General features: G+C 44.6%; 1 protein-coding gene across 13 annotated transcripts in view; it reads right to left on the bottom strand.

Annotated features, from left to right (window-relative positions):
* Window positions 1-22545, bottom strand: part of ATP2B2 (ATPase plasma membrane Ca2+ transporting 2) — a 368365-nt gene that overhangs the window by 237000 nt on the left and 108820 nt on the right. The window lies entirely within an intron of this gene.

Raw genomic sequence — 22545 nt, 5'->3', positions numbered from 1 at the left:
GCTGAGTAGGGAGTTTGCTTATATCAGCAGCTGCCTCTAGGTGGTGAAGAAGGCAAGGGATGCAAAGGAGGACTTCTACCAAGAACCCCAGCTCAAGGTCACATTTCAACAAAAGATCCTGGTTTCAAACAGGGAATTACTACTTTGACAAGCCAACTTCATCATCAATGGTTTGATGCTGGCTTGCCATGAAACTTACCATAGTTTGTTTTAATCTAGGATCTCTGCTTCAAACATTAACACTAAATGAGGACATTTCACTCGGGCTATTTCAGGTTTATCCATGTAGTACTAAACAATACTATATTACGACATGTGAACGAGTCCAGAATCACAGTGTTGTGAACCCCCCTGAGATCTACGGTATAGGAATACAAAATAAAAAAATACCTGAAGTGCAAGTAGATAAATAGGCGGGAAGGTAAACAGTGTTTCCATGTGCTGCTCTGGTTTGCCAGAAGCGGCTTAGTCATGCTGGCCACATGACCCGGAAGCTGTACGCCGGCTCCCTCAGCCAATAAAGCGAGATGAGCACCGCAACCCCAGAGTCGGTCACGACTGGACCTAATGGTCTGGGGTCCCTTTACCTTTACCTTTTAAACCAGTAATGTAATTGATTTGTGGTTGTCTCTGAGGTCGGGGATTATATGACAACAGCTTCCCAGCATGCACTACTACCAGTATAGCCAGATATACAGTAGCTACATCCTAATTAAGTTTACATATTTGCACATTTACATTCACACAAAATCATGGAGGGCTAATACTTTTGAATAACAGTTTTGGGAAACCAAATCCTGTACTCAAATCTTGGTTGTGGCTTTACCAGAGGCATCCTTCTGGTTGGCCACTGTGAGAAGAGGATGCTGGACTAGGTGGGTCATTGGCCTGATCCAGCAAGCTCTTCTTACATTCTGAGGTTCAAAAACAAATTATATATTTACAAGGAATAGGCTTGGATTGTGAAATGAGCAATATTGCATGAGATATTTTGGACGGACTAGGCAAAATTTTCAATGTGGCTTTTGTGATAAGGTTTGTTTATCACAAGACACCACTAAGGAAAGTATAAAAATAAGTGTATAATTGCATGCACATTCATCTTTTAAATTAGGAACCACATTGACTGGAAATGTTTTACAAAATGCTATATATAGTATACACAGCAGGTCACAATCACAGAGCGAGCCTAGACATTACTTTAGCCAAAATCACCAACAGACCCATGGCAAATTTCTAACCAATTTGGACTGCATGTTCTGGTTTTCATGCAGTGATTGTTGAAGAGAATGCCCTTGAAACAGCCCATATGACTCATTAGCAGGCGTCGCTAACCCACAGACTATGGCCTACATATGATTCCCCGAGAGGTTTCTTGTGATTCCCATGCCTCCCCCCATTTGTCATTCAAAATCAGAGTGGTCATGTGGGAAAGGCCAAAATACCACAACTTTTCATAACACTAGGGTATACTGGTGTGGCAGGAAACTGCATCATTCACTCCTCTCATATGAACATTGACATGTTATATCCTCCAACATTAAAATAACAGCAAGCACGTCATGGAAGAGTGGAAAAGCAGCTACCACACTATTCCTGAATACAAGAATGGACCCTAAACGTGTTATCAAAATCCTTGAATTTGACATAAAATTTACAACAAGGACACTACCCAAAGAAATAACTTGCTGACAATTAAAAAAAATGTGTTACTTTGATTTGTGTATGTTTCACAAACTCCTGAAATATTGAAAAGGAATTAATTGGTTGATATAAATTCTCATTTTTTAAAGCCTCTTAATTTCTCATTAGCACAGAGCTCATTGGAATGTAAAATTGTGGCAGCTGAAATTGATATAATTCCCAGACAGACTCTGACAGAAAGACTCACATTAATATTTAATACTTCAAAATGAAAAAAAGAAAGATGTATTTTCTTTGAACCAAGCAGGAAGGCGGAACCTTAGTATGGAGAATTAACACTGATGAAGATGGATTCTAAACACCATTAAATTAATCTTGGAAGAAATAAGCTTAAAGTTAGCTTGACTTTTCATTGAGCATATGGAAAAAGGCCCAGAAGAACTTCAATGTAATAGTCAGAGCAATCATATTCTCACATTAAGCCAGGGAAGAAAAATGAAAGTGATAGAGCAGGTGACATATAAAAATGGACACAATAACTGTGTCCACTGACGCCAACAATGATGCCCACATACCACATGAACACATAGGACAAGTCAATGAATTCATGCCACAGAACTCCCCCTCCCCCAAATTATCACATATACCTCATACAAAATGGGAGGTGGGTGGCGCTGTGGTCTAAACCACTGAGCCTCTTGGGTTTGCCCATCGGAAGGTCAGCAGTTCGAATCTGTGCAACAGCCAACTCCTGCCAACTTAGCAGTTCAAAAGCATACCAGTGCAAGTTGATAAATAGGTATCGCTGCAGTGGAAAGGTAAACAGTATTTCCATGCGCTTTGGGACTCGTCATGGTGTCCCATTGCGGCAGAAGCGGTTTAGTCATGCTGGTCACATGACCCAGAAAGCCATCTGTGGACAAACATTGGCTCCTTCAGCCTGAAAAGTGTGATGAGCGCCACACCCCACAGTTACCTTTGACTGGACTTAATTGTCCAAGGGTCCTTTACCTTTACTTTTTTTACCATACAAGATGGCACCACAGCACCACCACTCTATCAGTCCCAGTGGTCCATCCAGGAAATGACCCTATTACTGAAACTTCTCAGGCGTCCAAGAAGGATCCTTGGAAACTAGTGCTTACCACAACTAGGGTTGCCTTATCTTGAAGAGCAAAAAAGAATGACTTGTACCATTATGCACCTACAGTGTCTTATTTTATTCTTCCATTTAGCCATTCCCATTGTGGCAGAGCAAACAAAAACCACATGGAAAAATTATGAATATATTGTTTTCTATTTTTATGTATCGGCCATGTTCATTTCCAATGTGGCAAATATTACAGGAGCAAGAAAAACATCTATTTTTAGCTTTGTCCTGCAGCTCAAAACCAGACAGTAGAAAATAGAAAACCTCATTTTTATTTTTTCTGCTGGAGAAGTTCCATTCCTATTTGTGAAAAACAATCAGTTTGCTGCTGTGCTAGAAGAGTTAGAAATAGAGTAGCTAACATGGTGAGACAAACAAATTTTCAGCAAAGAGTAGCTGGTTTTAGAGCTTCTCAAAATTCTCCACCTTACTTGTGGGCAGAAAAACTGGGGAGGGGAGAACCATTTCACCAAATTTCTGTCCAATGGTTTCTTCAGACTAATCGATCCTGGTCAATTAAAACATTAAAAATGCATTATAAAAATATGACACGAGAGGGCGCTGTAGAGCAGCGTCCATCGTCAATGTAAAATTGCATTGACTGCTGTATTGTGTTTTTAAAGCGTTTTTACAAATAAGTGTAGATCCAGCCCAGGAGTGTGAGCCTCTGCTTTAGCAGTGGCATAGCACTTTTTTTCTCTCTCTTTTCAGTTACTGTAAGGCAGCCTGGCTCTGAATAATGGTCTGAACCTAGTGGTTTTGAATGCACTGTGAGGTGATGCAGTGGCATAGGAAGGGGGTGCGGGGGGTGCGGTCCATCCCAGGTGTCATCACTGAGAGGGGTGACAAAATGACAAAAATATGTGTTTTTTAAATAAGAAATTCCCATCGCGAAATAAAGGCTTTAAGTGCTTATGCTCACAATGTTAAGTAAATCTTATTTTTCCTTCTTTTAATAATTTAAATGTGGGGGGGGGGGTGACAAGAATTTTTTTGCACTGGGTACCACCTGACCTTGCTATGCCACTGAGGTGATAGGGGAATTATGACAAGCACACAAAAAGGGTGGATAATATCTATAAAATGACCTTCTTTTGTTTCTTAGAAAAATGTATTTCAATCATTTTTGGCTCAGCTCTACCTGGTTTTGACTTCGTGTACTCTAAATGCTTGACATGCCAGCAAATCATATATAATTGTGCACTAGTAGGAATGCACTATTGGATTATGGATTTTATATACAATACAAAATCCAGCCCAAGCCCTTCCCTGTGCTTCCTCAGACACCTTTTCATAAGATGTTGAACATAAGATGATCCCACTTGAAATAACACAAATAAAGGTTTAGGATAAGAAAGTAATTGTTGGAAGTAATTATTAAGATCTTCTGCTGAGGCATTTCTTCAAATGCCTTTATTATTGAAAGAGGCAGGGTTGGCCTGGGATGTTTTGCCGCCTGAGGCAATATCCCCAGTGCCACTTCCTGCTCCTCATTGCCGCCATGCACACACAACCCAGTGCCCACCACTGGTCAGGTGATTGCCAACTCTACCTGCTCCTCTGCCACTGCGGCTGTGCCTCCCTGCTATGGCCACCCTCAGCCTCCACTGCCATTGTACTAGGGCTTCCTCAGGCTGCCTCCAGGTAGTGAAGGAGTCATAGCATCAGGCAGGCCTTGGCAGGGGGCATGGCTGTAGCCACAGGAGGAGGCAGTGAGCACCTGGCAGTGGCAAACAGTGGGCATACAGCTATGGCAATGCCGGCCCTGTGGGCCTGCTGCACTGCACCTTATCAGCAGGCCAGGCCTGGAAAGGGATTTCTCAGTGGTGTCTCTAGAATACACTCCTTAAAGTAATAGATCTGGCCCCTACTTTACAACCATTTTGGTCAAAGTTAAGATCTTTTTCTTTACCCGGGCATTTTAATTTGTATAATTGCTTGGTATTCTAATTTGTATCCGTTGTCTTTCATTATGGTTGCTAATCTTAGTGTTTGATTGTATTATATTAGGCATTAAATAATTTATGGAACCTGCTTTGATGAAAGGCAGTGCAGAAATGTTTTACATAAAATAAATCATCATGCCATTGTGTATCTTATTTTATTACAATGGTTTCCACCTAACATTGTACCAAACTACAACTAAAATAGCAGTTACATATATGCTCATTTATGATGAGTCTCACTGTGCAGTTCAACAAACCGTAAGATTGTGGTTTCAAGCTTTCTTCTTTCAAGAAATCCTTTCCACACTTATTTGTCTGTTGAGCAAGCCCTCTGGGTGAGTTGGCATCCTCTGAAGGCTGAAAACATTAGGGCCCTTTTCCATGGGCCAGGCAAGTGTGGGAATATTGTTAGAATAAAGTTATAAACTTGGGGGGGAACCTGCCAGGCCCTTGTGGGGGAGCCCTGGCCAACGTACTCCTCAAACGCCCAAGGCAAGTGTACCTGGCTGCCCCACTCACCCCACATGGGCCTGACATGGGTACACTAAAAGCCTCCTCCATATAGGGACTATTAGGTTTGTCATCCACATATTTTGCCCCAGCCTGCAACAGTTCTGCATCTGCATGTTGCTGGTGGTGGTGGTAGGGAGACCATTCCTCCATTTATTTCAGCAACAAGAAACTATTATTCACCACCTATGAGACCTTTGGTAGCCTTCCACAGTGTCACTGTCATCTGAAGTGGCCCTTAGAGGCTTAGAACAACTGAGAAATAAAAGAAGAACAATACAGTTTAAAATTTAAATAGGTTGAAGAAGTGGACACGAGGGGCAAAAACATATGTCCCTTCTGACTGGGGGCAGTAGGGGGAGGGCGGTAGTCCTAGGCCTGGAGAAAAACAGCAGCCAGGAATAAAAATGATGGGTCAGCAGGAAAGTCTGGTGCTTTCTGAGACACTCAATTACATCTGCAAGTAATCAGCTACTAGTAGACTTTAGAGTAAAAAATGTTATCTGTAAAAAGGAATAGGCTGTATTGAAGGCTCAGCACTAATCCAAGGGCAGTTTGAAGCATTTCTTTGCCTCGCCTTCCAAATATGCATATGGTAGATGGATTTTTTTTCTGAGCTGCCCCCTTTGAATCAGACGTTTCTGTGGAGAAAATGTGTCAGAATACCTCAAAATAACTCTGTTAGAAGCCTTATTGTTACCAGAGTGGCATGAAGCAATCTGGAAACTGTCCTCGAGAAACATCCCTGAAATCCTGCTCCCACCCCAAGGCCACAACAATGGAGCCCCATATTTTCTTCAGAGGCATTGGATGAGATAAAACCAATAAAAAGAAACTCAACCATTTTAAAATACAACATATAAAAACAGCAGATGAAAAGCAGTATTAAACCAAATTTCAAAAGGGATTAAACTTGTTTTAAAGGCATGGAGAAATAAAAATGAACCTCCCCAGGGGATAGAATTTCTACCTGAGAAGGCCCTATCTAACATCAGACTCACTACTATATCACTCATTCACACCACCTGAATGAAAAAGAAAAATATGGGAAACTGTATTGTTATTCAAATTAATATACCATACAAGAAACCCTTAAGAATACACCTTGTTTGTAAACTTGCAATGAAAAAAATGAATTAAAAAAATGAATAATATAATTGTACCCTGCCCATCTGACTGGGTTGCCCCAGCGCCTCTGGGGCATTATCATTCATTTTTGCTGCTTTAAATACGTAATGCATTTTTGTTCAATTTGTAGGGGGAGAGCTGTACAGTGCACACGTATAAGTACAGTATTGACTTTTCTCTTTCTCTTATTCTGTAAACGGTTACAAAAACTTACAAACTAAACATCAGCCTCACCAGCCACGGTGGCAGCAACCAGAATGGGGGCCTCCAAGGATGATATTAACATATGGACAAGCGGATGTGGAGACAGGATCTCCTGACCTAAGCTGTACAAGACTTCAAAAGTAAGCCATTACACACACACACACACACCCAAGAAAAAGACCAAGGGTCAGCAGAACTGATCAGGCCCTAGCAAGATCTGATCCCAGTTCTCGGTCCCAATTAGCAAGCTAGTACCTATGTTCTGGAGAAGCTCCAGATTTCACACAGTATTCAGAGATTGCCATATATACAATCATAGGAGCCAACTCCTAGGGGCTGTGGGGGCTTCGGCCATCACAATAAAATATTTGAGGGGGCAGCCCCCCCCCAAGTTGATGGGCAATGCCATTCAAATAGTGTGTGTGCACTGTGTCATGTGATTGATTATGTGGGCTGGGGCTTACCTGCCCCCTCCAATATTTTATTCAAGTTGACACCCCTGCATACAGTTACTTGTAGTAATCACCAGAGGTCATCTGTTTGTTACCTGCTTCTGTCCTTTTGCCCTCAGAATTCCAGCTACAACACAGAAAGTGTGGTTAAACTCAAATATTATTATTTTAAAAAATAATAAAATGTATGGGAATTTATATGGGTTATTTGGTAATCATGCTTACCAAAATTATATCACAACACCTGGTTCCATTGTTTTTAATCTTCATTATGATTTTAAAGTTCTGGAACGTAAAATCAAATTATTTTTGCTACATAATAAGAAATAATATTTCAAACCCCTTAAGGCTTTGTAATTTTAATGTGACTCACTCAATTTACATTTCTGTGGAAGAATGTGTAGGAGTGTAAGCACTTATGTATTATCAAGGAATATGACATTATAATCCCATGAAGGTACTACTTTGAGAAGAAAATGTACCTATTCTTTTTTATTTCATGCTGAGTACACAATGAATATTTTCTGTTAGTCTCATACACAAAAATAGAACAATTCATATAGACATTTTTAAAATATCTAATATTGTAGGCTATAATAGCACTTTGTGCTAAATTGCAATGGATTCTTCCCAATGTGTTGATGCGTGTGATCAGTTTTTATAAACCACTTTGTGCTCTGTTCTGATGAGAAGCAGTACTGTATATAATAAATATTTGAAAGAATAAACAAAAATTGATCATCACAATTGAGATGTGTGGAGATTCCATTGCCCAAGGTGGTTTGTTCCATTGTTTAAGGCTGAAATGCCATTCTTCCTTTCCTGCGAGAAAGCCTCATTGTAATTTTGCTGTTAGTCTCTCATTCTCAAATGCTTTTCTTATTCTCAGCTACCTTCTGTATGAGCTCTATGTTCACTTTGACCACCACACAATGGTGGAGGCATCATGGACTGCACAATAGCTGTTAGCACAATAACTATGGGTAGGGTAAATTGTAAATGTAAATACATAAATAAAATGTCATTGTATCAGGGCAGCCAGTGAACTGTTTGCTACTGGAAATTGCTAGTGCAATGCTGCAGAGCAATCTCTGGTGAAAGAGGAATTCTGGCCTTTACTGGGAGCAGCCAATACGCAAGAAGCAGAGAGCGTGTTGGCATGATGTGCTGCAAAAGCGCATGGCTGCTGACTGCCTGACAGTAGGCGTGCTTGGCTGACCAGCTACCATGCATTCATCAAGCTCTACCCAAGCTTTCTCCTTGTTAATAGAACAATGAACATGTATAAGAGCAACATTAAAGGTAAAGGGTAAAGGAACCCCAGACCATTAGGTCCAGTCGTGGCCGACTCTGGGGTCGCGGCGCTCATCTTGCTTTATTGTCAGAGGGAGCCGGCGTACAGCTTCCGGGTCATGTGGCCAGCATGACTAAGCTGCTTCTGGCAAACCAGAGCAGCGCAACGAAATGCCGTTTACCTTCCCACCAGAGTGGTACCTATTTATCTACTTGCACATTGATGTGCTTTTTGAACTGCTAGGTTGGCAGGAGCAGGGACCAAGTTGTGGTGATTCGAACCGCCAACCTTCTGATCAGCAAGTCCTAGGCTCTGTGGTTTAACCCACAGCGCCACCCTTTAAGAGCAACATACCTTGGCGTTATTTGGAGAGTGTGGTGCATGCTTTGTTCACTTCCCATCCTCCACCTACACAGAGTACTTTAATAATTGTCTCCTGGCATTCAGGCATTGATGCACCCTCGTCTTACTTCTCCTCTGCAGTGACCCACTTTGCTCCTGCCTGGCTTCTGTCTCTGCCCTCATTTCTGTAAAGGTAGCACTCCGTTCCATTCTGGACACATTAGTCAGAAGAATGAACAATTTACATCTAAGTATGTTAGGAAAAGAGTGGTACCTCGTGCAATGTAATTAAAATGGAAAACAGAACAGCAATCTATCGTATTCCCTTCTGTCTGAATAGAAATAATGGAACACACATTTAAAGGGGCAAAAAAATCGACTTCATTTTATTTGTTTATTAACCTGTGTGTCACAGCTAAAGATTTAAAATGATTTAATTAATTCTGTTCCTCATGCTATTTTCTGATGCAGAGAGGCCATTATATTTTCCAAGTTGCTTAACATTAAAAGAAAAATGCCACCTATAGCAGGACAAGGAGAAACGCTCAAGTGGCTTTTCAAAGGGACAACATCCTCAGTTAACATCCAATCTTGCAATTACAAGTAGGCAAATGCTAACACAGCAAAGTGAACCGACTGCAGAGTTTTAAGTAAACCTCTGGATCAGCTCATGTGTACAACAGCCCATGATGGTGGTCCTGATTACACAGTTATATATGCAGCCAGGGCTGGTGCCAGGTGCTCAGTACAGTGACATTAATATATTTTTGGGACCTGCCTTGTTCTTGGGATTGTAACTTGTATATTTTATTTTTGTGGTCCATCCTGGGGCATTAGGGTGAATGGCACCGAATTAATCACCATCATTCTCCCCATGCCAACTGCTTGCCCTGGAATCAGTGGACCCACGCCACCAGCCCCCTGTCACATTACCTCCAAGAGAATGTGGCCGTCTGGAAGAAAATGTTCCTCTTCCTTTCAGTAGACAAGTGTGAGCTAGATGAGATCGATAACTGGTTTGATATGTGTAAACTTATTGTTTGGAGAACAGCTTGGAATTCCGTGATCAGATTGAGAACTGGCTTGCCAACCATTTGGGAATCAGTTCCTCAAACTCCATGTGCCCTCAATAGATTTTTATAGGTGGCTGATGACAGAAGAGATAAAGAAAGTACTTCTTCACACAGCACATAGTTAAACAACGGAACTCATTCACACAGGAGGCAGTGATGGCCATCAACTGAGGTAAACTCATGAAAGAGAGTGCTATTGGTGGCTACTAGCTCTAATGATGTAGTGATGTATGGAAGTGAGAGCTGGACCATAAAGAAGGCTGATCGCCGAAGAATTGATGCTTTTGAATTATGGTGCTGGAGGAGACTCTTGGGAGTCCCATGGACTGCAAGAAGATCAAACCTCTCCATTCTTAAGGAAATCAGCCCTGAGTTCTCACTGGAAGGACAGATCCTGAAGCTGAGGCTCCAATACTTTGGCCACCTCATGAGAAGAGAAGACTCCCTGGAAAAGACCCTGATGTTGGGAAAGATGGAGGGCACAAGGAGAAGGGGACGACAGAGGACGAGATGGTTGGACAGTGTTCTCGAAGCTACCAGCATGAGTCTGACCAAACTGCGGGAGGCAGTGGAAGACAGGAGTGCCTGGCGTGCTCTGGTCCATGGGGTCATGAAGAGTCGGACACGACTAAACAACTAAACAACAACAAGAGCTCTAATGAGTATGCTCTGCCTCCACACTTGAAGGCAGTAATGCTTCTGAATGCTAGTGTTTTGCTTTTTTAGGGGACTGGCCATAATATTCCAAGCAGCACTACTTCTCCTCCATTGCTGCAGACACTGTCATTCCTCTGCCGTCCCCACCCACCCAGAGAAGTGTAGGCACTGACTCCTCCAAGCCACCATCTGCACTAGCCTGGGTATGTGGGGACAGGGAAAGTAGCAATGGCAGGAGGCCAGCAATGGAATAGAGTCACTGCCAGCTGCAGCACTCTGGGCTTCCTGACTCACTTCTGCAGTCACCACCTGCCCAGAGTAACACAGACAGAAGCACTTTCCCTACATTCATCACTTGGTCTGGTCACTAGCATACCTAGTGCTCCTTGCACCCTTGGCAAGGAGCTGTATTGGCAACCCCTCCCCCTAAAAAGACTTTACTGCAATAGCCACATTAGAAGAATAATAATACCTTTATTGTCATTGTACAACCTATGCACAATGAAATTAAATGAGCCTCCCCCCCAAAAAAAAAACACTCAGTCTCGTTGCACTCTGTGTGCTTATTGAACAACACACCACCTCGCAAGTCAATTTCGCTATGTTATTTTCCGTTCAACAGCATAACAGCCCACGGATAGAAGCTATTCTTTAATAATAATAATAATAATAATAATAATTTATTATTTGTACCCCGCCCATCTGGCTGGGTTTCCCCAGCCACTCTGGGCGGCTTCCAACAGAGATAAAAAATACACTAAAATGTCACATATTAAAAACTTCCCTGAACAGGGCTGCCTTCAGATGTCTTCTGAATGTCAGGTAGTTGTCCATCGCCTTGACATCCGATGGGAGGGCATTCCACAGGGCGGGCGCCACCACCGAGAAGGCCCTCTGCCTGGTTCCCTGCAACTTGGCCTCTCGCAGTGAGGGAACCGCCAGAAGGCCCTCGGAGCTGGACCTCAGTGTCCGGGCAGAACGATGGGGGAGGAGACGCTCCTTCAGATATACTGGACCGAGGCCATTTAGGGCTTTAAAGGTCAGCACCAACACTTTGAATTGTGCTCGGAAACGTACTGGGAGCCAATGTAGGTCTTTCAAGACCGGTGTTATATGGTCTCGGCGGCCGCTCCCAGTCACCAGTCTAGCTGCCGCATTCTGTATTAGTTGTAGTTTCCGGGTCACTTTCAAAGGTAGCCCCACGTAGAGCGCATTGCAGTAGTCCAAGCGGGAGATAACCAGAGCATGTACCACTCTGGCGAGACAGTCCGCAGGCAGATAGGGTCTCAGCCTACGTACCAGATGGAGCTGGTAAACAGCTGCCCTGGATACAGATTTGACCTGTGCCTCCATGGACAGCTGTGAGTCCAAAATGACTCCCAGGCTGCGCACCTGGTCCTTCAGGGGCACAGTTACCCCATTCAGGACCAGGGAATCCTCCACACCTGCCCGCCTCCTGTCCCCCAAAAACAGTACTTCTGTCTTGTCAGGATTCAACCTCAATCTGTTAGCCGCCATCCATCCTCCAACCGCCTCCAGACACTCACACAGGACCTTTACCGCCTTCACTGGTTCTGATTTAAAAGAGAGGTAGAGCTGGGTATCATCTGCATACTGATGAACACCCAGCCCAAACCTCCTGATGATCTCTCCCAGCGGCTGCATGTAGATGTTGAAAAGCATGGGGGAGAGGACAGAACCCTGAGGCACCCCACAAGTGAGCGGCCAGGGGTCTGAACACTCATCCCCCACCACCACTTTCTGAACACGGCCCAGGAGGAAGGAGCGGAACCACTGTATGACAGTGCCCCCAGCTCCCAGCCCCTCAAGACGGTCCAGAAGGATGTCATGGTCGATGGTATCAAACGCCGCTGAGAGATCCAGCAGAACTAGGAAACAGCTCTCACCTTTGTCCCTAGCCCGCCGGAGATCATCAACCAGTGCGACCAAGGCAGTTTCAGTCCCATGATGAGGCCTGAATCCCGACTGGAAGGGATCCAAATGGTCCGCTTCTTCCAGGCGTGCCTGGAGTTGTTCAGCAACCACTCGCTCAATCACCTTGCCCAAGAATGGGAGGTTTGAGACTGGGCGATAATTGGCCATCGTGGCCGCATCTAAAGATGGTTTTTTAAGAAGCGGTTTAATAACCGCCTCTTTCAGCGGGTCTGGGAAGGCTCCCTCACGGAGGGAAGCATTCACCACCCCACGAAGCCCATCGCCCAGTCCTTCCCGGCTAGCTTTTATAAGCCAGGATGGGCAAGGATCCAGGAGACAGGTGGTTGGCTTCACTCGTCCAAGCAGCCTGTCCACATCCTCGGAGGTAACAGATTGAAATTGATCCCACACAACTTGACCAGACAGGACTCTAGCACTCTCCCGCCCCGGCCCTGCTCCCACGGTGGAGTCTACTTCTTCCCGAATCTGAGCGATTTTATCTGCAAAAAAATTTGCAAAATCATTGCAGGAGAACATGTGGCCCGTACTGGGCCCCGATGTTACAGGTGGTTCCGCTAAATTGCGAACCACCTGAAAGAGTCTCCTGCTGCTGTTTTCTGCAGATGCAATAGAGGCGGTGAAGAAAGTCTTCTTCGCCGTCGCTATCGCCACTTGGTAGGCTCGACGTTGAGCTCTAACCCGTGTCCGGTCAGATTCAGAATGAGTTATCCGCCACCGGCGCTCTAGCCGTCTCAACGATTGTTTCATTGCCCTCAGATCCGTGGAAAACCACGGGGCTCTCCGGGCTTCATGCAATCGGAGAGGGCGCTTCGGAGCCAAACAGTCAATAGCCCTGGTTAACTCCACATTCCAGCGGGCCACCAGGGAATCGGCTGAAAGGCCATCAACATGGGATAAAGCATCCCCAACCACTCTCTGGAAACCATTTGGATCCATTAAGTGGCGGGGGCGGACCATCCGAATCGGTCCCACCTCCCTGCAGAGGGGATGGGTCGCGGAGAAGTCCAGTTGCACCAGGAAGTGATCTGACCATGGCACTTCTTTCGTTTCGCTTTTACTTAGTGTCAGATCACCAACATCCGTAGAGGTAAACACCAGGTCCAAGGCATGTCCGCGGCTATGGGTTGGGCCACACTTATTCAGGGACAGCCCCATGGAGGCCATGCTTTCCACGAAGTCCCGAGCGGCCCCTTGTAAGGTCGTGTCGGCATGGATGTTAAAATCCCCTAGGACGACCAAGCTAGGTGTCTCCAGGAGAACATCCGCCACGACCTGAAGCAGCTCGGGCAGGGAATCCTTGGTGCAGCGGGGAGGTCGGTACACCAAAAGGAATCCTGTACTGCCCCTATTGCCCAACTTCCAGAACATGCACTCAGAAAACTGGGTCTTCCCAATAGGACGCCTGGTGCAAACTAATGACTTCCTAAAAATCACTGCAACCCCCCCTCCCCGCCCACATGACCTGGGTTGCTGTGCGTAAGAGAAACCTGGTGGACAAGCAGCGGCAAGGACAGGCCCATCTGCTTCATCCAACCAAGTCTCTGTTACACATGCCAGGTCAAGTCCTCCATCCATGATCAAGTCATGGATGGCAGTGGTCTTATGAGTCATTGACCTGGCATTGCACAGCAGCACTTTCAGGTCATGTGGGTATCCCTTGCTGATTCTAGTATTCATCCGGTCAGGACCAGACCCAGAGGCAGGGATAGTCCTCAGACAACGACTAAACCTGCCTCCTCTGTAATGACATGGTCTGGTCTTAGCGTAACTCCTCCTCCTACCCGTGATCACTGAGATCGGTTGTCCCAGTGCATTCCCCCCTGTGAAGCATATCCCAGCCATTTTATGGGCTGGGGCCCATTCCCCGGCAGCCCTGACCCCTCCCCTTAAGAACAAAATAACCCCTTTAAGAAAAAAACAAACAAACAAACAAAAAAAACCACAAATAAGACAATATAAACAAAAAACAATAGAGATTACAAAAATTACAAAAACATAAAATCAAACAAATTCCCAGGCCCAATAAACATCCACCGCACCCCCCCCCACATACAAAAAATTCAAAATTAAAACTTTTAAAACATTTTAAAAGCACTCTGCACCCCTCCAGCAGTAACAGCAAGTGTTCCAGTGAGGCCCGTCAGGCCCTGCCCCAGGCCAGATGGTGAGTGGCAGGAAGGAGCAGGACCCCATACACTCACATGCAGGAGAGTCCTCCCGGGCAGCAGAGTCCAGCAGTCCTTGTGAGGCCTCAGGCCCCGCCCCAGGCCAGATGGTGAGTGGCAGGAAGGAGCAGGGCCCTCAGACACTCACACGCAGGAGAATCCTCCCGGGCAGCAGAGTCCAGCAGTCCTTTATGAGGCCTCAGGCCCCGCCCCAGGCCAGATGGTGAGTGGCAAGAAGGAGCAGGGCCCTCAGACACTCACATGCAGGAGAGTCCTCCTGGGCAGCAGAGTCCAGCAGTCCTTGTGAGGCCTCAGGCCCCGCCCCCGGCCAGATGGTGAGTGGCAGGAAGGAGCAGGGCCCTCAGACACTCACACGCAGGAGAATCCTCCCGGGCAGCAGAGTCCAGCAGTCCTTTATGAGGCCTCAGGCCCCGCCCCAGGCCAGATGGTGAGTGGCAAGAAGGAGCAGGGCCCTCAGACACTCACATGCAGGAGAGTCCTCCCGGGCAGCAGAGTCCAGCAGTCCTTGTGAGGCCTCAGGCCCCGCCCCAGGCCAGATGGTGAGTGGCAGGAAGGAGCAGGGCCCTCAGACACTCACATGCAGGAGAGTCCTCCCGGGCAGCAGAGTCCAGCAGTCCTTTATGAGGCCTCAGGCCCCGCCCCAGGCCAGATGGTGAGTGGCAAGAAGGAGCAGGGCCCTCAGACACTCACAGGCAGGAGAGTCCTCCCGGGCAGCAGAGTCCAGCAGTCCTTGTGAGGCCTCAGGCCCCGCCCCAGGCCAGATGGTGAGTGGCAGGAAGGAGCAGGGCCCTCAGACACTCACACGCAGGAGAATCCTCCCGGGCAGCAGAGTCCAGCAGTCCTTTATGAGGCCTCAGGCCCCGCCCCAGGCCAGATGGTGAGTGGCAAGAAGGAGCAGGGCCCTCAGACACTCACATGCAGGAGAGTCCTCCCGGGCAGCAGAGTCCAGCAGTCCTTGTGAGGCCTCAGGCCCCGCCCCAGGCCAGATGGTGAGTGGCAGGAAGGAGCAGGGCCCTCAGACACTCACATGCAGGAGAGTCCTCCCGGGCAGCAGAGTCCAGCAGTCCTTTATGAGGCCTCAGGCCCCGCCCCAGGCCAGATGGTGAGTGGCAAGAAGGAGCAGGGCCCTCAGACACTCACAGGCAGGAGAGTCCTCCCCTGTTGGTACAACTGTTGGTACAACTGTTGGTACAGCCTGTTGGTACAACTGACCGTATAGAAATTGCTATATTTTATGCGACCCAAGTACTCAATGGGTCGAGAGCAAAGGCAAGACAAGGAGGAAGGGTGAAAAAAATTGCACACCTTTGTCCTACAGTGCAAGGAGGACAGGAAGCTCTTCCTGCATTTGTTCTCACCCGAACAATGGAGTTGTGTCGCCACACACACATATATGTCATACACTCATAGTCTCCACCCATCTACCTTCAAACCGCCTTGCCATTTCTTCTACCACTCAGCTCCCAACTCTTGTTTAAACTCATGACCTTACAGAAATAACTGGAGATTGATTTCTGGGGTTATTTTTGCATGCATGCCCCAAGCCTGCTCCCTGGGGAGGGCCAGTTTCACCAACCCCTAGGTCCACCTCTGGGCTTGGTCAAGTGCAGCACTGGCATCACACCGCCATCCCCTTCCTTCTCCCAGTGCTTCTGGACCCCACTCCTAGGTATCAATTGGCAGGAAGGCCCAGAAGAATTGAGAAGAGAGAGAATGGATGTAGCTGTGACTATAGCTGCCTCACCCAGAACTTCTGTAGTGGACAGTAGTGGGGGGGGGGGACATTTTGCCAAATCTTTCCAGGTGCTGATGCCACACCTGGTTTGGTTATCTGGATTTTTTGTTTTGTTTGCTATTTTTATGTTAGACTATACATTGTTTCAAAGATTTTATTATACTGTAGTTATTGTCCACTGGTGGTGGTGGTGATTATTATTTTTATTAATTTAATTTGTTGGCCACCCTTCTCTCTAAGGTCCCAACAACAGAGCAGATGACAACATGAAAAACAGTTTAGAAACAAATTATGACCACAAACTTGTGATTTATAATTTGTGTTTTAGCTGATGACCTATTATTGGAATTGTGCTTTGATTTTTGCCTACATTGTCATGTAAGGTGATTTCAAAATCTTTTAAATAAATAACACAATTTTATCATTGTTGTTTATTAACTGTTCATTTCATCCTACTTAAATGTTATTGATCCCCTCTGTGTAAGTCACAATTATTGTTATTGTTTTTATTGAAAGCTGCTTTGAGTATTTTTTAATAGAGAAGTTGCCTGTGAATATTTTATATAAAATAAAAAGTAGGACACAGGCATAAATGTATGCAGCTTTGATAGAATGACCAACTTCTCACTGCTGAATAAATTTTAGGGAAAAGAAACATAGGACAGGCCTATAAAACCTCAACAAGATCTCTCCATTTTCTCTGGCTCAGAGCTTTATCAATTGTAGGTCAGGGCTTTATCAACTGTAATTCCCAAGATCTTTCCCAGCAGAAGGAAATTTAAATTGTTCTTATATTCCTTTCAAATTGTTCTTATATTCCTCAGCCTTACAAAAGAACCTATAATCTTCTATATGTCAGTGTAAGATGCTTTATTCTAGGAATAGCTTTACAATGCTATGAGCCCCCGCCACAGTCTTTCACAATACTACTACAAGAAACATCACATAATACATTATTCTGGCCTCTGTAAGCTAAAACTTTCATATGGTAGTAGTAGTGCAGAGAGAGGCTTATAGGGAAATCCTTAATGTTTTAGGGAGCTTTGCATTTTTCAAACAAGGCTAGATACCCCTTGCATCCAAATCATTAGAATATCTCCTTTCTAGTCATACAAATGAAATGAAATGAAATGAAAAATGTATATACATACAACTAAAGAACAATCTGTTTAGTTTAATCTATTGATTTTTATTAACAAAGAAGAGAGTAAACTAATTTTGTATGCTATGAAATTGGACAGGGGAGTGTTGCTCCAAAGTTGAGGGCCCCTCTATGCTGTTTGAAGAAAGTAAAGGGGACATTCTTACCCTATTGTACAAACCACTTGCAATGAATCCTGGAACAGCTGTACTTCTGTCCAGTTCACTTATACATCCTGACTCACTGTGGCTATAACTGAATGACTGTTATGGTAGTCATGTGTCCTACTTTATGCAGAATAGTCCTCTATGGGGCTGTCAGAGGAGAGTCCTCACTATTTGGAGGAATCTTCTGTGGGTAAAGAACTGTTCTGTTTGAAGAGAAAAAGCTATAAGAAAGGAGAAGAGGGGCCTTGAATTTCACCATCAGAGTTCAGTGCATGGACAACTAAGTGCTCCAGGAGGAGAGCATGATATTTAATGCTGCTGAGAGACCAAAGAGAATTAACAGGGTTGCACTCCCCCTGCTTCTTTCCTGACAAAAGTCATTGATAAGGGGGAGCAAGGCAGTTTCAATGTCAAAACCAGGGTTTCAAGCCAGGTTGAAATTGCTCCACATTATCTATTTCCTTCAAGTATGACCACCTTTTGGACCACCTTGCAACAAAAGGTGACATTTGCACTTCTGAGTCCAGAGGATCATTTCAAGGAAGGAGCATAATGCCACCTCATTCAAGGCTGCTAGCACTTCCTCAATCCCCACAACAAGGCATTACCCACACCCTGGCCTTGCCCAATCACTTCTGTTTGGCTAGCTTTTATTAGCCAAGAAGGGCAAGGCTCAAAAATCCATGTGATATGCCAAACTCCTTCAAGCAGCTTCTCCACATTCTTAGGCCACAACAAATGAAACCCAACTAGATGGTACTCTGGACACTTCCACAGGACTAGTGCTAACGGTGGGATCTAATTCCATACAGACATGAACAGTTTTATCCTTGAAGTCCTGTGGTTACAGAGAAGAGAGACCAAGCCCATGTTTGATGCATGCTAAGCCAAACCTTGGCCTTGCAGCCTTGCCATACTGTTTGAAGAGCAAAGTGGGTATGAGCTGCTCTCCAGGAGCTAGCATGCTCATGCAAGTCTAGTAAGTCGTAGTTTGGTTTACCGTGACATGCAAATGACACCAGTGACCAGCCCAATAGAAGTATTGTGTCCATCAGTGAGAAAATGATAAAAAAACAAATACCGGGTCCCTGGGAATCAAACTTAGGCTGATGTGGAAGTGTGTTTTCATTCTTTCTGAACGAGTTTATCTCCTGTCGGATATACGGCAAGGGGAAAACTGTGATTACCTCGTTAAATCTTGAACTTAATCTGTTTATTTATCCTGCTTACTAAACACAAATAGTAAAATGCTGAACTTTACCCACCTGTGTTCTAAATAAGCTCAAATGTCAATGGCTTATGAAATAATGGAATTTACTTATTATAAAACTTTGTTAAGCTTTCATTAGAGTGCCATAAAAAAGTATTTGTAAACATATATCAGGCAGTGCAAAGCAGCTCCCATGAAAATCAGTGGGAGCTATGTGCACACATCAATCATCTAATCTGTCTCTCACAGCTTTATTTATTAAAGGTATTTTAGTTTTTGAATTGCCTACATATTTTGTGTTGTTTTACTGATACATGTGGTTGTTGTTTTTATGGCAGCAGTAAAGCAAATTAGCTATTAGCTTCTGAATATCTATTGAGTGTATAGTACGATAACATTCATTGTAATTGGCACTGTATTTGTGCAGTTGAGTTGTCAGTGTTACATTACAATTCAGTTGGCACATAGAAGGGAAAAGAGGTTTTATGTTTATAACAGTAAAATGACCTAGAAGTACTTGAAAACAAATGACAGAGAGAAAAGACAACTGAAAACTGAATTGAGTGATTTCTTACTTCATGAAAAAAAAGGGCCTCAAGGCAGGATGTCAGGGAGTAAAGGGGATCATTTGCAGAGTCTGTCATATAACAGAAGTAATAATGTAGATGACACTGAACAGCTTGAGGCATGTGAAGCAAAGGTTTGTTCTGCTGACCTCAGGTGTTTCATACTGCATACCTCAGCTTTGAGATCCACTGCAACTATATGGGGCAGAGGTGTGTTGACTTAATGACTACATTACATACCACTAACACACAAACCATCAATAGGCACACCCACAGTGGGGGAATGAAGTTGAGGCATGAGGACTGCAAATGCATCCCTCATCGTATAAGGCTCTTGTATGGATTGCATAGATCAGCACCGGGCGCTGAGTCTGGAGGGTGCTACAGGATGCCACAACTATGGCGTAGTGAATTGAGCAGAATATAAGGTGAGAGGCAGGGCCGCCAAATTTTTGTCTCCTGCCTGCAAGGCTGTGGTTGAGGGAGAAGCAAGATCTGTTGAGATGTTAATGCTGGGGCCCTCGGTCTTAAACTCAGGTTGTATATATGTGTACATAAAAAAAACATATATATTTAAGACACCACGGTCCCTGCTGAACTTCATTCCAAGGAAACCAAACCCTGAGTAAGAACTAGGACCCTTGGAATTTCTAATTGCTCAGAGATGGCAGTAACAATATTATTACTGATAGTTCAAATCTACAGAAAGAACTAGGTTGCAGTGTTCCAGTAGTTGAGGGCTAGAGGCCACATCATCTTTGGGGTGCACAGAAAGTTGCCTAGGGGAGGGATAGAACTGGCAAATTTGTCTCCTTCCATCATTGGGAACACTGTGCGAATAGTTTCAGGTGCAAGAATTCATAATCCTAACACCATTTATTTAATTTATTTTCCAAATCTCCATCCATAAGAAATATTTAAAAATTATATAAGTAAAAAAATTGGCACAGGGAAAGAAAGACTAGGAGATAACTATTAGCAATAGCTATCCCCTCATATTCTTTTAGCCAACTGGTTTGCTCAAGAAGAAGCCAGAGTTCTGTATTAGCAGACTCCCAGCAAAGTTACTTCTAAATAAATTTGTTCATCAGTCAAGTAAAGGAGAAAAAAATCTTGTTCTAAAAACAGGTTAAACCCTTTTTAAGTAGATGCCTAAAGGGAATATGTGCCTTAAAAAACTCAAAGGAGGCTTCTCTCTTCTCCCTGTGTTGCTTGGCTATTCTGTAGATAAAGTGGAGAAACTGAGACATAAGCAGTTGAGGGTCACCTCACAGACTTTTTGGCTTTCCATCTGCTCACCTGACCTTGCTTCCCTCCCACAATGTTTCTTGACGGTATGTGGCCTGTTAAGATTCCTCTATGCTGTGAGATCTGAAGGGACCATATGGTCCCAACTATCTGGTAAAAATTCTGACAAGCTGCCATTTATTTTTTAAAATACCTAAAATAAAGTAGGTATTAATTCTATAATGCTCCAATAACTCTTTCATCTTGCTTTCATATATATTCATAATACATATGCAGTGTGTCACATTCAGAAAACTCTCTTTCTGTGTTGAATTCCTACTTTGCATATAAATAGAGCGCCATTCATATTCCCATTGTGGTTGCCATAGAAGACTTTTTGATTGTTCACACTGGTTTTGACCACTTTCTTAACTTAAGAGACTAAGTAGACTATACATAGTTGTGTGAACGATTTTTTAAAAACAGAAAGCAAGCACAGAGAGCTGAACCAGAGTGTGATCGCAGTGGAAAACAAATTCAGACTGGACCCCTATGCTTCTTATTTTCTTTTTAAAAGTCAATTGTGTTATTGCTATTTCATGAATGGCATATCATTCCAATCAATTTCTCTGAGGCTGATAGGAAGTAGAGTCACAACACTGGGTGGGAGGTAGAACACACAATATTAAATGGAACTTTGAAACTTTAAATACAACTTTGTATTTAATAAACATTTTAAAATAAATGGAAACAGTATCAGCTGGAGGCAAATAATGATCACGATCACTGTAGTGGGTATGGGAAATTTTACCCTTTCCATTCCCCTAAACATCTAGGGAAAATTTCTCTTCTAATGCTGCTATTTGCACTGGGAGGAAATCAGAAGAGCTATCCCAACCTTTTCAATATCCTTGGTATGTTTAAATCAGCACAGATACACAACCATCTCTCCAAAAATCTGGAAATGCATTATTAATTACGGGTAGGAGGAGGAGTTACGCTAAGACTAGACCATGTCATTACAGAGGGGGCAGGTTTAGTCGTTGTCTGAGGACTATCCCTGCCTCCGGGTCTGGTCCTGACCGGATGGATACTAGAATCAGCAAGGGATACCCACATGACCTGAAGGTGCTGCTGTGCAATGCTAGGTCAATGATTCATAAGACCACTGCCATCCATGACTTGATCATGGATGGAGGACTTGACCTGGCATGTGTAACAGAGACTTGGTTGGATGAAGCAGATGGGCCTGTCCTTGCCACTGCTTGTCCGCCAGGTTTCTCTTACACACAGCAACCCAGGTCATATGGGCGGGGAGGGGGGGTTGCAGTGATTTTTAGGAAGTCATTAGTTTGCACCAGGCGTCCTATTGGGAAGACCCAGTTTTCTGAGTGCATGTTCTGGAAGTTGGGCAATAGGGGCAGTACAGGATTCCTTTTGGTGTACCGACCTCCCCGCTGCACCAAGGATTCCCTGTCTGAGCTGCTTCAGGTTGTGGTGGATGTTCTCCTGGAGACACCTAGCTTGGTCATCCTAGGGGATTTTAACATCCATGCCGACACGACCTTACAAGGGGCCGCTCGGGACTTCGTGGAAAGCATGGCCTCCATGGGGCTGTCCCTGAATAAGTCTGGCCCAACCCATAGCCGCGGACATGCCTTGGACCTGGTGTTTACCTCTATGGATGTTGGTGATCTGACACTAAGTAAAAGCGAAACGAAAGAAGTGCCATGGTCAGATCACTTCCTGGTGCAACTGGACTTCTCTGTGACCCATCCCCTCTGCAGGGAGGTGGGACCAATTCGGATGGTCCGCCCCCGCCACTTAATGGATCCAAATGGTTTCCAGAGAGTGGTAGGGGATGCTTTATCCCATGTTGATGGCCTTTCAGTCGATTCCCTGGTGGCCTGCTGGAATGTGGAGTTAACCAGGGCTATTGACTGTTTGGCTCCGAAAC

The sequence above is a fragment of the Podarcis erhardii genome (genome assembly GCF_964252035.2).
Source record: "Podarcis erhardii genome assembly, chromosome: 2".
NCBI classification, from domain to species: domain Eukaryota; kingdom Metazoa; phylum Chordata; class Lepidosauria; order Squamata; family Lacertidae; genus Podarcis; species Podarcis erhardii.
This window is presented reverse-complemented; position numbering and strand designations above follow the sequence as displayed.